Source organism: Echeneis naucrates, chromosome 14 (genome assembly GCF_900963305.1).
Source record: "Echeneis naucrates chromosome 14, fEcheNa1.1, whole genome shotgun sequence".
Lineage (NCBI taxonomy): Eukaryota > Metazoa > Chordata > Actinopteri > Carangiformes > Echeneidae > Echeneis > Echeneis naucrates.
In genome coordinates, this window is record NC_042524.1 from 7,049,637 (window position 1) to 7,062,535 (window position 12,899).

General features: G+C 39.5%; 1 long non-coding RNA gene across 1 annotated transcript in view; it reads right to left on the reverse strand.

Moving 5' to 3' along the window:
• Positions 1-12,899, reverse strand: part of LOC115054397 (uncharacterized) — a 137,886-nt gene that overhangs the window by 59,573 nt on the left and 65,414 nt on the right. The window contains exon 2 of the long non-coding RNA XR_003841596.1: positions 9,296-9,472. This is a non-coding gene — a long non-coding RNA (uncharacterized LOC115054397). The remainder of the gene's footprint in view (positions 1-9,295; positions 9,473-12,899) is intronic.

The window sequence follows — 12,899 nt, forward strand, 5'->3', positions numbered from 1 at the left end:
AGTAGCTCACGGTCGTGATGTCCCTTTTACCACGTTGTCCTTTATCTGTTGTAAAAATGTAAAGCACAACCAGGTCCCACACATAATGTGTACTCCCCCCCATGAGCCGAGGCCGTTTAACTCAGAGTCGCGACACAACAAATCTTTATCTCTAATGTACTAAAAGATACTAATGCTTTTTTTTTTTTTTTTTTTTTTTTTTTACATGTTTTCATTGTGTGGCCAAATTACTTTTTATGCCGTGTGATTTCACCGACACAGAGTGAATATGAATATGTTCAGTCAATGCACGGAAAGCCCAACATTTTGTTCCACTTGGATTTCTGGAGAAACTAAAAGTTAAATATTTCTTTTCAACTGAGTTTCCACAAATCTCACGAAGACATTCAAGGTCATTAAATGAAAAAAATCTAAAGATGAAATTGCCATAATTATCTAAAGCTGCAGTTGTAAATGGTGTAATTAGGGCAAAGTGATCAAAAGCCTCTGGCCTCTTGTCTGGATGTGATAGTTAAATCTCTCTTTCTCTCTCTCGCTCAAAAAAAAAAAAAAAAAAAAAAAAAAATGCGAGCACACACACACTGAAGTCATAATTATTGGCCCCTGTTTTTTCTGAGAAAATCTGTCAGCGGTCGCCATGTATTTGATAAGGTAGTCTAACACAGTCATGTTCAAATGACAGCGCCAATGCCCCAACATACAACAACACTGTCACAAAGAATGGCCGAAAATTAGACTTACAAAACGCACACAAACACAAAGCAAACAATTAAAACTTAAGTTAATTGAAAAAATGCATATTGCTGAATCTTCTGTGAAAGTACCTGAAAGCATTGCCCACAAAATATATTCAATTAACTGAGACCCATTTCTGGTCAGGGTGTAAATAAACGTTGTGAACAAACCACCGTGACTTGATCCCTGCAGGGTGAGTCTTCCTGGTGTCACAGCTGGTTGTAATATTTACCGCAGAGGAACAGAGGACTTTCCTCATTTTCTTAATGCTTTGCCTACAGCAGCAAACACACACAGTAAAACTCATTCCACTCCACTCCACTTCCACAAACGTTTGATAAATTGATTTCACAGCAAGTCAAAGGGCAATGCCACGCATCTTCATCAATCGCAGAGGATCCAAGTTTGACAAAAATAAGACTCACGCAGTTCTTAAAAGTTTGTTGACTTCAGGTGTTTTGGTTTTTACCTGTTAATCTCCTTCCATTGTCCATTGTTGCTTTTACCTACTTTTACACTTACAGTAGTTTCTCAGCTTCAACTACTTCTTAATCCAATACTGGATTAAATGAATATTAAATTGAAAAAAGAAAACGAATAATAAAGACAACAGTTATTGGATTTAAACTTAAACATGGGATTTCTCTGTGTCAGGCTAAAGTGTGAACTGGAAGTAAATTCTCATTAAGGTAAAGATTAACGGCCTCAGTACACCGCCTCGTGAATCCTTATTATGCTTATTATTTTCCATTATCTACTTATTACTATGCTCTGGGGGACAAAAAAAAAAAAGACAGATATGGCAGAAAGTGCTTGTGTGCTGGAGTGCCATAACTTTACTTTAAAGGACCATTACTCTTACTTTTCTTTTGCATTTTTGACTCTGACAGTCATTAACTTCTGTTACAGAAGAGACTAGGTTTAACTTTTGCCACAATGATTGTCACATGCGTGCCATAATACATCCACGCATGCCAATGTATGTATGGTTTTGATGGATACATGTTGTTTTTCCTCTCCTTACATAATTTATGTGGTTTTGGAAAAGCATGGTGGTTTTACTTGAAGTCGGCCCCAGAGACAGCCAGGGCTGCTATTCCATTTGTAAAAAAGTGTCGCTGTGATAATTACAAGTTTCCAAACAAAGGCTGCTCCTGAACATGGACAACAACTTCAAATTACTTGTTACATTCCTGCTGTTTCATCCCAAAGCCACATAATAAATACCTTGCAGGACGCCCACCTTCCTTCTTTCAGCCCTTGTGTTTCCCTCACTTTTCCTTTCCCTCTTGAAGCTTGTTCTGTTTTTGTCTCATCTTCTCACTCAGTAATTACCATCCTACTGGAGGCAGATGTTTAAAAGACTTTAGCTTATCTTCACTTCAATGATGTCCGGGTGAAACAAGGCGAACTGCAGAGAGACGTACAGAGAGGTTGATTAATTTGCAAGTGTGTTCCCTGGTTTCTGTGTGCAGAGGAAAACATCCAGATCAAAGATTGATGGCGCTTTTTGACTTTGATAACTATCATCTGATGCAGACTAAAATTTACCTTTTGGTTTGGAGTTTATCCCAATTAGAAAGACTAGATGGGAGTTGGCGTTGAAATGTGTTGAACCTAAATGTCCCCTGAGGGTATGGGCTCATTGCAGCTGAAAGTGGAGAATATTTACAAAAGATAACATTTCTTGATGCTAAAACAAATATTGTAGTCACAGAGTTTGAGAAGACCAGAGAGCATATACGGTATGTACAGTACGCAGAGGTTTTAGGTTTATGAAGCTGCTTTAAACAGAATTGGATTAATCCGTCGGTATTTGGCTGTGTGGGCTGCAATCTATTCACATTCTCAGATGATAGTTACCAACCAGCAGCTCCTCAGGCTTGAAAAAGCCATTTGAAATGAAACGAAAATCATCTTTTCAACCCTTTCACACTTGAGGGTCTCCTGAAATAGCAGCACTCCAGCGGTAGATGCACTGGACAGTTGTCATGGCTACAACAATAATCATCTACACTATGCAGACAATGGCGTTCCTACCTTTGCCGCCATGATTACTGTACCAATGGCCACGGTTATACTTTGTTGCCATGGTTACAACAATAATGACAAATGGTGATATAAACGTCCCAAAAAGTGACTTCCAGGGGAGGTCGGACACACGTCTGCTGTGCCACGTTGCTTTATTCATCACTGGTATCCTCCTACTATGGACTTGGACTTGGAGTTGATGCTCGCTGTCTTTTTATATCGCCACACTTCTCCCTTTGCTCCTGTCATCATTAGTACAGCCATTAGATGTTGCTTAGCAACAAATAATAACCTGCTCACAAATGACCATCGGGCTTATTTCCAACAGGACCATCTCATAGGAAAGGATTTCACAATTGGTTGTATAGAAAAACACAAAAAAAACCCAAAGTTAAATCTGCCAGTAGAGTGACCTCGGGCTATGAAATAGAGAGATCAGAGCTGGAGGAGTAGACAGAGACAGCGACTGTGGCAGAAAGCTTTCTGTTGCTCAATGTCATTTGGTACAAATGAACATTTGAAGCACTCGTTTGTACACGTAGCTGCACCAGCTCACTGAAAAGGGGGAGTGGGAGACTTTATAAAAGATAAATTAATCATCCGCCTCTCTGCCGACACCTGCGGGGTAGCTGTGCTCAGACCTGTGACTCTGCCAGCCTTGAGTAGACAGGGTTGTTGACCAGAATCCTTCATGATGGGTGAGCTGTGGGTGGCTTCAGTGGGGAATGAGATGCATTTCTGGATTCAGGTGTGCTGCACAATGTCAGATTTCTGAAGGGTCCAATATGATGCTTCACTACAGTCTGGCTTCTAAAATATAAATCATCTCTGGCTTTATCTAAATCCCCAAAATATTTCCAGCTGCTGGGCTTGAAAAAGTATTTTAGAAACTAAGCTAACAAAACAAAAAAAAAAAAACAACAACAAAAAAAATTATAATATATATATATATATATATATATAAATATAAATAAATATAAATATATCAAGATGTAGTTGGGATAACACAAAACTGCAATGTCAACGGGAAACCAATTTATCAATTATTCCCTTTGAATAAGAGTTTGTTTTTTGTTTTGTTTTTTTAACCAAGAAATGTTTAAATAATCACGCCTTTATATAACAGCACATGAACCAATTCTCTGCCAGTCACAGACTTTTAGCACAGTGACATAAATGAGCAGTCCTGCTTTGTTCAAATATTTCAAATAGTATAATAATATAGTATATAATAACTCAAATATTATATTACATTCATTAATTCATCTTCTACCGCTAATCCGTTTCTGGGTCACGGGAGGTGCTGGAGCCAATCCCAGCTCACATTGAGGAAACCCACGCAGGCACAAGGAGAACATGCCAACTCCACACAGAAAGGCCTCAGGCCTGGGAATCAAACCCACAACCTTCTTTGTGCGAGGCAACAGTGCTAACCACACCGCATGCGCACACACACATACACACGCACAAAATCATACCTCCTCCCTGCCACATATTGCAGATTCAGTCTGACGTGGAGACTCTGAGATAACGACTGTGCTCTCACTAACCAGCGAATGTGTGAGTGTTAAGTTTTCAATATACATTCATTGAGGAGAGCGCATGCGATCATACAGACTGGAAACCACATGGAAATGACTTGCAGTTGATCGAATTTGCTCTTATTTTGTCAGGTGCGGATGTTCCTAACATGGATGTAGGTAATGACATGTTTTTAGCTCAGTGTTTGTATGATTCTCAGTTTTAAGTGGGAAGAAAGCCTTAATGAATCAAACATGAGTGGTCCACCTGTGCACACAGACCCTGTCTGTTTTAATACAGGCACATCAAAACAGTAATTGCAACCAATTTTGCTTTTCAAGCTCATTATTTAGCTGAGATGGAAAAAAAACACAAGATGATTGAGCCGCGAATCATCGGTAATGAGAACAAATGCCGTGTTTCAAAATAAAATGACCTGGCTGCACTGCTTGGAGTCAAATCTAAGTGATTTTTGGTTTTTTAATCTCTGCCAGTCTTGAAAGTACGTGATTAGATAAAGATATCGTCTATCGTTCGTGGCCACAGAGGAGGCAGCGCGCAGACACTCGCAGAGGCGTTTAACGACAGGTGGCTGCTGCAGGAAGTTCCAAGAAGCTGCAGCACAAGCCAAATGCTTGTTAATGTTGGTGTGCCCATCTGCACACAACAGATGTGTAGGTTATCTGATTCTCAGAGTGGTATTACCTCAGCCTGAATCCACTCTGGACTGAGGAACGTCCTTAGTTTTGATTTTATGTGGATTTGTCTTTGTTTCTGTCAAGAGCTGTGTCCTTAATGATCAATGGACTGGATTAGAATGGGTTATATTAGATGAAACCAGATTACAGATAGATAGACTGATAGGCAGGCAGTTCGGGATCAACAGGAATTTTTATGTCCAAGATGTCCAGGATGATTACTCTATCGAAATATAGTATATTAGTAAGAAAGCCATTGATATTGGCATCAAGGGGGAGAAAGTGGTGGAGTCCAAAATGAAAGCCTCTTCCACGTGCATCAGAGTGCAGGAAACAATCGATCTCCTTAATTAAAGAAAGATGTGACAGGAATTGGAAATGAGAGGGGCTGCACCGTGCGCTCGCTCTGAGGGCTGACGTTGGGGTCTCACTGTTGTCTTCCTCAAATGACTCACAGATACAGGTCGAACTGAAATTTACAGGTGTGCTCTCTAGATAAGGTTTGCTCTATTTCTTTCTTTTTTTCCTGTTTAGCACTCATTCTGCTAAATGTATTCTCACATTACTTTTGGAGTTCATGTGTTTTCTTTCATCTCGCCAACCTCACTGAAAAACAGGTACCTGAATTTCTTCTTCTCTTTATTCGCTTTAAAAGTATACCTGATTGTTTCCTGTAAATTGTAACTTGCTTTCAGCAGAAATCAGCACAGAAGTTAGTATTTGCAGGTCACTCTTGGATTCTCTGCCTTATTTGATATTTGCAACTCACTTAATCTCAGAAAATATTCTACCTGTTCTTGTTTTTATCGCAACGTGAAAAATATTTTAAAAGTTGAAAATATACATATGTTAGTGCTTTAGTTGCTCAGAAGAGAAAAATCAAGGACAGTAAAAATGGCTGCACTTTTAAAACCCAAAATGGTTCAAATGCTCTCAGAAAAAGATTTACTTCAGCTTGATGCCTTTTGAAAAACCTAAGAATGATCCTCAAAATGTTTATTCCTCCCTGAAGCATCGACCAAAGGACTTTTCATGGTACGTTGGCTTTCTGTACACTACATCATATCAAACTATCCTCTGCATCAGCCTTCAGAGCGTCTTTCACATTTGAATGGACAGAGACTCTGCCATCAACAGTTTCCTGTGCCTGAAGACGAATGTGCATTAAAATTTATCGTGCAAGTTTTTTTTGTTGCTGTTGTTGTAGTTTTTTTTTTTTTTACTTTTACAGATAACACGAAGTGAATAAGACTTCATCTCTAAGCGTGTACACACTTTCCCTGGTTTTGGTTCACAACAATCACATGGGAAATGTTTTTTGTTGTTTTTTTTCCCTAAATAAGAAACTCCTAGACGCACACATGCCTCAACTTCACCATCAGAGAGAAATCAATTATTAAATCCATTTTCAGAACATCTAACTCAAATGTATGGTTTGTGTGAATGTGTGTCTATAAGGTTTTGGCTAAAATTATGAACATGAGCTTTATTCATTTAATTATTCATCCTTTATTTAGCCAGTGAAGCCTATAGACCTCTGGATCTCATTTTCAATGGTGCGGTGGTCACAGCACACAAAACTAATCCTAATAAGAAGAGTGTACATTTGACGATATAAAGAATGAATTATTTAGAAAGCAACGCACAAGAAATATTGCATAATATATTTATTTGCATTTTTTAAGTACAACTATTTTCATTTGTTTGTATTGCATTTCAGAAAGCTATGAGATTGCATTAAAATTAAGAGTCAATCTTTACACAAGCTGACACCGCCACATTGAAACCAATCCAATTTTAATATAAAAACACTGTTTAAATTCTTAAGCAGACGCAAAACACCTCTTTTGAATAATCTCTAATCTTTGCTCTGTGTTCGTGATTGATGCAGGCACCATATCATATGGTTCTTTGTAGGCCTTGTGTTGTATGCGAGGCGGTTGCTATGGTCATTTTGGATTGTCACTACGTGTTTGTAGTGGTGAGATGGGTTTTTTTTAACATTGTGAAAAGTCGAGTAAAGTTTGAACGCTTTGGCATGTCTGTCTTAGCAACAGTTAAGTAGTTGAGCAACGAAACCTCGAGTCCCACTTGAGTCTTAAGTCCCCGGAATCTGCAAAGAAAAGTCCAAGTCAATCACTATACCACTGACTTGTACCAGCAAACCTCAAAGAAAGGAACAGATTATGACAAGAGTGTGGAAACGTTCCTGCATGAAGCACCTTTCACCAGCAAAAATATTCATATTTATTCCAAAGCCCCTGAGTTTGGTGCTCCCTGTCATATATGAGATGCATTCAAAAAGGAGTTGTAGTTAGACTGTAGTTGTAGAGCTGGAAGGGGGGAATGGAAACTGAAGTGTCAAGGGAGGGAAGTTGTCATGGTCACCGTTCAAGGTCAGGGCTTTGCTGTCTGCAGCCTCTCTGGGCGTCAAGCTGTTTCCTCCCTCACTGTGCGGTGAAGTCAGAGGCAGGAGGGGAAGTGGGGGTGTTAGCAAAACACACTGAACTACCATGATTAATATTCAGATAAAAGGAGACAACCACTGTATTGGACCATTACATGAACCCTGGAAATGAGGCTTCAAATATTTTTTAACTGATGTGCGTAACTTAAGAACATTTCCATTTTTCCCCTAATATACCAATTAAGGAGCCAGAGCCACAATGAAAGTTAAAAAATTTTACACCATGCCGTAATCTGTGAAATGCATTTTCCCTGCTTCAAACACAACTTGACTTTCAGAATATTGCATTCTCATTGTAAACTAAAACCCCTCAATCCGCCAATAATGAGAAGTCTCTCCACTCTGGGTGTGGAGTTGCTGACACAAAGCTTCGGAGTGATACATGGCTTATGAGTGTGTGACTAATAGAAATAGAGGGATAATCCCTCTCACTGCTTGGGTCTGCAACTGAATGGCTTTGGAAAAGAGGAGAGAGCCTGATACTCAGCCCCTCATCCCAAAAGATAGGCGAAGAGAGAAAGAAAGGACGAGAGGGCGAAGAACGACAAATTGGAAAAATATATGAAATAAAATCTCAGGCAGCCGGTTCATATTGTAATCACCATGGTAACTACAAGGAAGGAAAAATGGGAACAGTTTGCCACGAAGAAGTGTGTCTCACTTACGAGCCAGTTAGCACTACTACAAGACCTCGGTGACAAAACTGTGGGAAACCTCCCGAGGAAGCAACGTGGCAACTGTAGTGGGAGCTGCTGTGTGTTGTGTGGGTGTTAAAAGCAACAATAAAAACAGCAATGTGTTACTGACACCGAAGGATTGTGCTGTGAAGCCGCAGAATACAATAAGTCAGCTGGTGCCTCTGATCCTCTGCAAAAACTTGACTGCTTTGCTTGATGTTCAATATTTAATTAAATTATTACAGAATTTTCAACATAATTTCTAAATATCGCTCTTAGAAATGTCTGAAACAATTACAGAGTAATCACCAAGAGCTCTGACTAAGGCAACAGCTTTTCTGTTTGGCAATAGTGCTTTTTTAATTGAATGCAGATTTCATTGATTCTCATCAAATTGCAGCACGGAGCTGCAGTCATCTTGGCTGCAGGTCTTCTGCTTTTCATACTTTCATATGCTAATGGAAGGAGCCACTCTCAGCCTGAGGACTCCCACACAGTTGGGGGCTCTGCCAAAAATGGCAGAGACCTGAAATCAGTGAGATATTACAAAAACACAGACATTTTTTCGCCTGAACAAAACCAGATAAGTAAACCGGTCTTAGATTCGAGAGCGAAAAATGTTTTGTCACTATAAATGACGGGAACATCAATATATCTCCACTCTATCTTTCAGGTGTTCTTTTTGTTTGTTTGGTTTTGTTTTTTTCCTCCACTACTGAACGTAAGCGTAAAGAAAGTAGTCACTCAGGTTCTATGTCGCTGTGTCTACAAAGGCCTAGTGTTTGTGTTCATTCCTATATGATAGTGAACATGTGTAAACTGCAAATTGTTTCCTGGCTTCACAGCTCTTGAGTGTAGCTATTGTTCTTTGACACAGCAGCTTTCAGCGTGTCAGGCGGTTAATAATTAGGCTGCTAAAGAAAGGAAAAAAAAAACCCAAAACAAACAAGAAACACAAAACCACAACATCAGCGAAGGGGTTTGGAGGTTGACATACCCAGAAACTGAACAACTCCACAAACTTAAATTTGTCAGCTGGGTTAAACAGCAATAAGCACACTTTTGAGAAATAACAAAAATGGGTTTTCAAAGCAGCTTGTAAAATGATGGTAAACACGTCAGGCCACAAGGAAAAATGCTGTTTGTACTCGTGTGCATCTACCTACCTGATACCTCTGATGATGGAAGTTGCAGTTACATAATGCCCTGTCTGCCTCCCTCTTCCTGTTCCACTGAGCTGGCAAAGTGCCGCCTTGAAGATGGCGGCGTGCTGAAGATATTGGGCAGGACATTTCTGGATCTGCAGCGGTGGGTCTGGATGGCATGGGAGCGTGTGAAGGGGGCTGGAAATGGAAGGGATGCACAGATTAGTGGAGTCAAAGTGCTGTTAAGTGAGCAAAGAGACGAAGTGGGGAAAGCTCCTTTGATCAGAGCTGCTGCTAATCCCACAGACATTTCAGTAATTAAACTAAACTAAGATAATGTTGCGGTGACAGAGACATTACACGGGCGTGAATTTACTCTTTCACACTCTGGGTAGGTAAAAAGAAGAGCTCCATATGAGGAACGTGTCCCTTTAAAACTCGCTGCACATCCACACCTTGGCTAATACGCCGCTCATTAGGTGGAGGTTGGATAAAGCTATGCTGGGAATTAGTGCGCTAATATGAATCATAACAGCGTGTTTTTATGCTTTCAGCAAAACAAAAAGAGGAGTCAAGGAGATTAAAGAGGTTAAATTCAGATGCTACCTCAAATATTTTCTGGGGACACATTTGTTTGATGTCAAAATGTGGCAAAACTGTGCTGAAAACAGTTGCAGCAGCGATCTATTTTGTCTAATTAGCGACGACCCCCATGGTACAAAGCTAATAAGCGAGTCAAATTTGTCACGTTGCCATGCCCATCTGTCAGCATACTCTACTCTACTCCTTACATTTGCCAAAAAAAAAAAAAAAAAAAAAAAAAAGGAGCACACAGGAGAAGCATCAATTCACAAAAATGACAGAAAACAAGGAAGAGCAAGACACACACGTGGAAATACATAAATTTAAAAGAGGAGGAGTGTGCTGTCAGAAATGGGCAGAAACCTCATCAATCTCAGCTTAAACAGTTTGACAGCAAAAACAACTCGGAGGCATCCAAACCTCTTCCATCGAGTTAAGATTCTTTAACCTGAAGTATAGCTGCTACAGTGGTTTACTGACTTCCCTGATATAGCTCACATTTAAATGTACTATTCTAGAGAGAAGCAAACCACAGGAAGCTGGTTCAAATATTGATTTTAGTATTGTTCTATGATCATCATCATCACTCCCAGCCCATAAAAAGTAATGAGTTATTGTGGGTGACACTTGTCTTGTCTTCCAACAAAATGATCAACAAAATGCTTAAAGCGACAACAGAGCAAAACCAAAAACAGCTTTGGTCAAACAATCTTTAAGCACAATTACAAATGAATTTACAATCTCTGTAAACATGACAAATCACATTTGAAACATATGTTGGTTTCATGTTGTTGTGCCGTTATTTGTGCAGAACCACAGACTTTATGTTTTTTGTTTTTTTTTTTTTGACCACCATTGTCTGACCGCTGCTGTGCTGAAAGCTTTTTTGTTGGACGGCCAAATGAAAGGGCCGGAAAATTCCTGGAAAAATTTACATCCACTCTCATTACACAAATGGGTCACAGATATGTGGGTTCATTTCATCTGCGCTCATTGAAACAAAATGCGACAAATTACTACTTTGGCAAATTATAAAGAGCAATTGTTTCTTGAAAATCACGTGATTCAATGGGCCTCATTGACCTGATTTATGTGTTAGCAATTACATGACTTTTTGTCATGTCACAGAATAAAAATCATGGGTACTTTTCCGACTGCGAGTTCAACTGATAGCTCTATAAATCGAAAGATAGACAGATTTTCTTATGTTACAGCAGCAAGTTATGAGACATAAAAACAAACTGTCCAGAATCAAACAGAATGCAAAGCTGGGTAAAGGATTATTGCACTGTGCATTACTGTCCTTTGGAGAAGAGGAAACTTCTGTATGGCTGTCGTTTCGTATTGAGTCTTTACATTGCTGAAGATTTTTGTGCTGCCGCTGGCGCAAATTGTCAGAAAACACCACAACACCTGAGGACATTTACAGAGCTACCAATTAGCTGGAAGTTGCTAAACTGGTTGGGAACATTTACAGTGTGGAGGATGAAGCGCAATCTCTAAACAGCGGCTGACAGTTTTGACATGCACTATATATACGCTTCACAACTTCAGTCCTGATAAACAAGCACAGGCAACTTGGTATCCACTTATGCCTTGGAAATTAGTGGTGTTGGGCATGCATACTGTACTTCACTACACATATCAATTTCCTTCTGAGCTGAATCGGTCCATTCAGCAAGTAAACGACGTGCATAATGAGGAAAACTTTTGGGTAAATTCCAGTGTCATCTGTGGTAGTATTCAGGACAACAGAAGAAGGCTTTAATGATATTCCATTACTTAGAAGTATTAAGTGCTGCAATTGTGCTGCTGTACATCTACCAGAACAAAAAAAGGACATTGTTACTCTATTAAAATGCTAATACCCTCCTGGGACTTTGTATGACCTTGCAGATGCCTCTTAAACAGAACAAAGAAGCTGAACTGCTGTTACAAACCACGGTCACGTGCTGAGGTGATAAATGACTGCCCTGGATAGAGTAAAATGGAACAAAAATGAATTTAGCTTCTTCCAGTGTACACTCAAACATCTATTTATAATTTTAAGCAACATTTAAGATGCTCTCCAATTTAGCGACTGCGGTTCTGCACAATCAGTCACACGTCTAGTGCCTGCACTGAGTGCAGCTGTAAGTAACGTTCAGTGCTTTTATTAATGAGTCTGTGGCTAACAAATGCACCGCAGACGACATCCTGTTGTATTCTAAACTGTGACATTAGATTCATGATATACAGAGTGACAAATGTGATGCTGACAGATGACCAGACTGTTGTAGGTTGACTATAAAATACATTTGAGACGATGAGTCTCCAGTGCTGGTAACAACTGTTTCATGGATATTATATTATTTTGAAATAGGATTCATTAAGGTGGCGTTGAAGTAATCTATTCTGACTGCATGATGCTCTAAGTTCTATTTATAAAATACTCTGGCTACCTGGCTTCATCAATTACTGACTAGCAGCTCAGCATTGGCAGTGTATTGCAGCTACATTTGCTGAGTGACAGTGTTCACAGTTAGTGAACGCGAACAGATGATTGAACTGGGATGATTTCACCTTCCATAGATTGGATAAAATGTGCTAGGAGTCTTAACGTTAATGGACTCAACCTCAAGACTGACATTAGCTTTTATTGCGCACTGTTGCTACATCAGAGAGGCATTGAGGTAAAGGAAATGCCCCATTCTTTGTATTTACCAGAAAATTGTATGTTCCAGAGACTTTGGTCAGGGGAAGTCTCATCTTTTAAGATATGATACAATCCATTAACACTGTGGCAATGAAAAATTATGAATACATGGCAATTGCTTCACATTCTTGCATAAAGATAAGCTATAAAAATAGAATGAGATCAATAATAGCTTTGCTCTCAAGCATCACTCCAATACGCATCTAAATCTATTATCCAACTGCATGTCTCCATTTTCTGTGTTACTGTGTCTCCGTCTCTGTGGAGTACAAGTAGCATGTTTGTGTGTGCGCCTGTGTGTCTGTATTTGTCATGGAAACTATTCCAGCGAGGGGAAAATGAATTGTG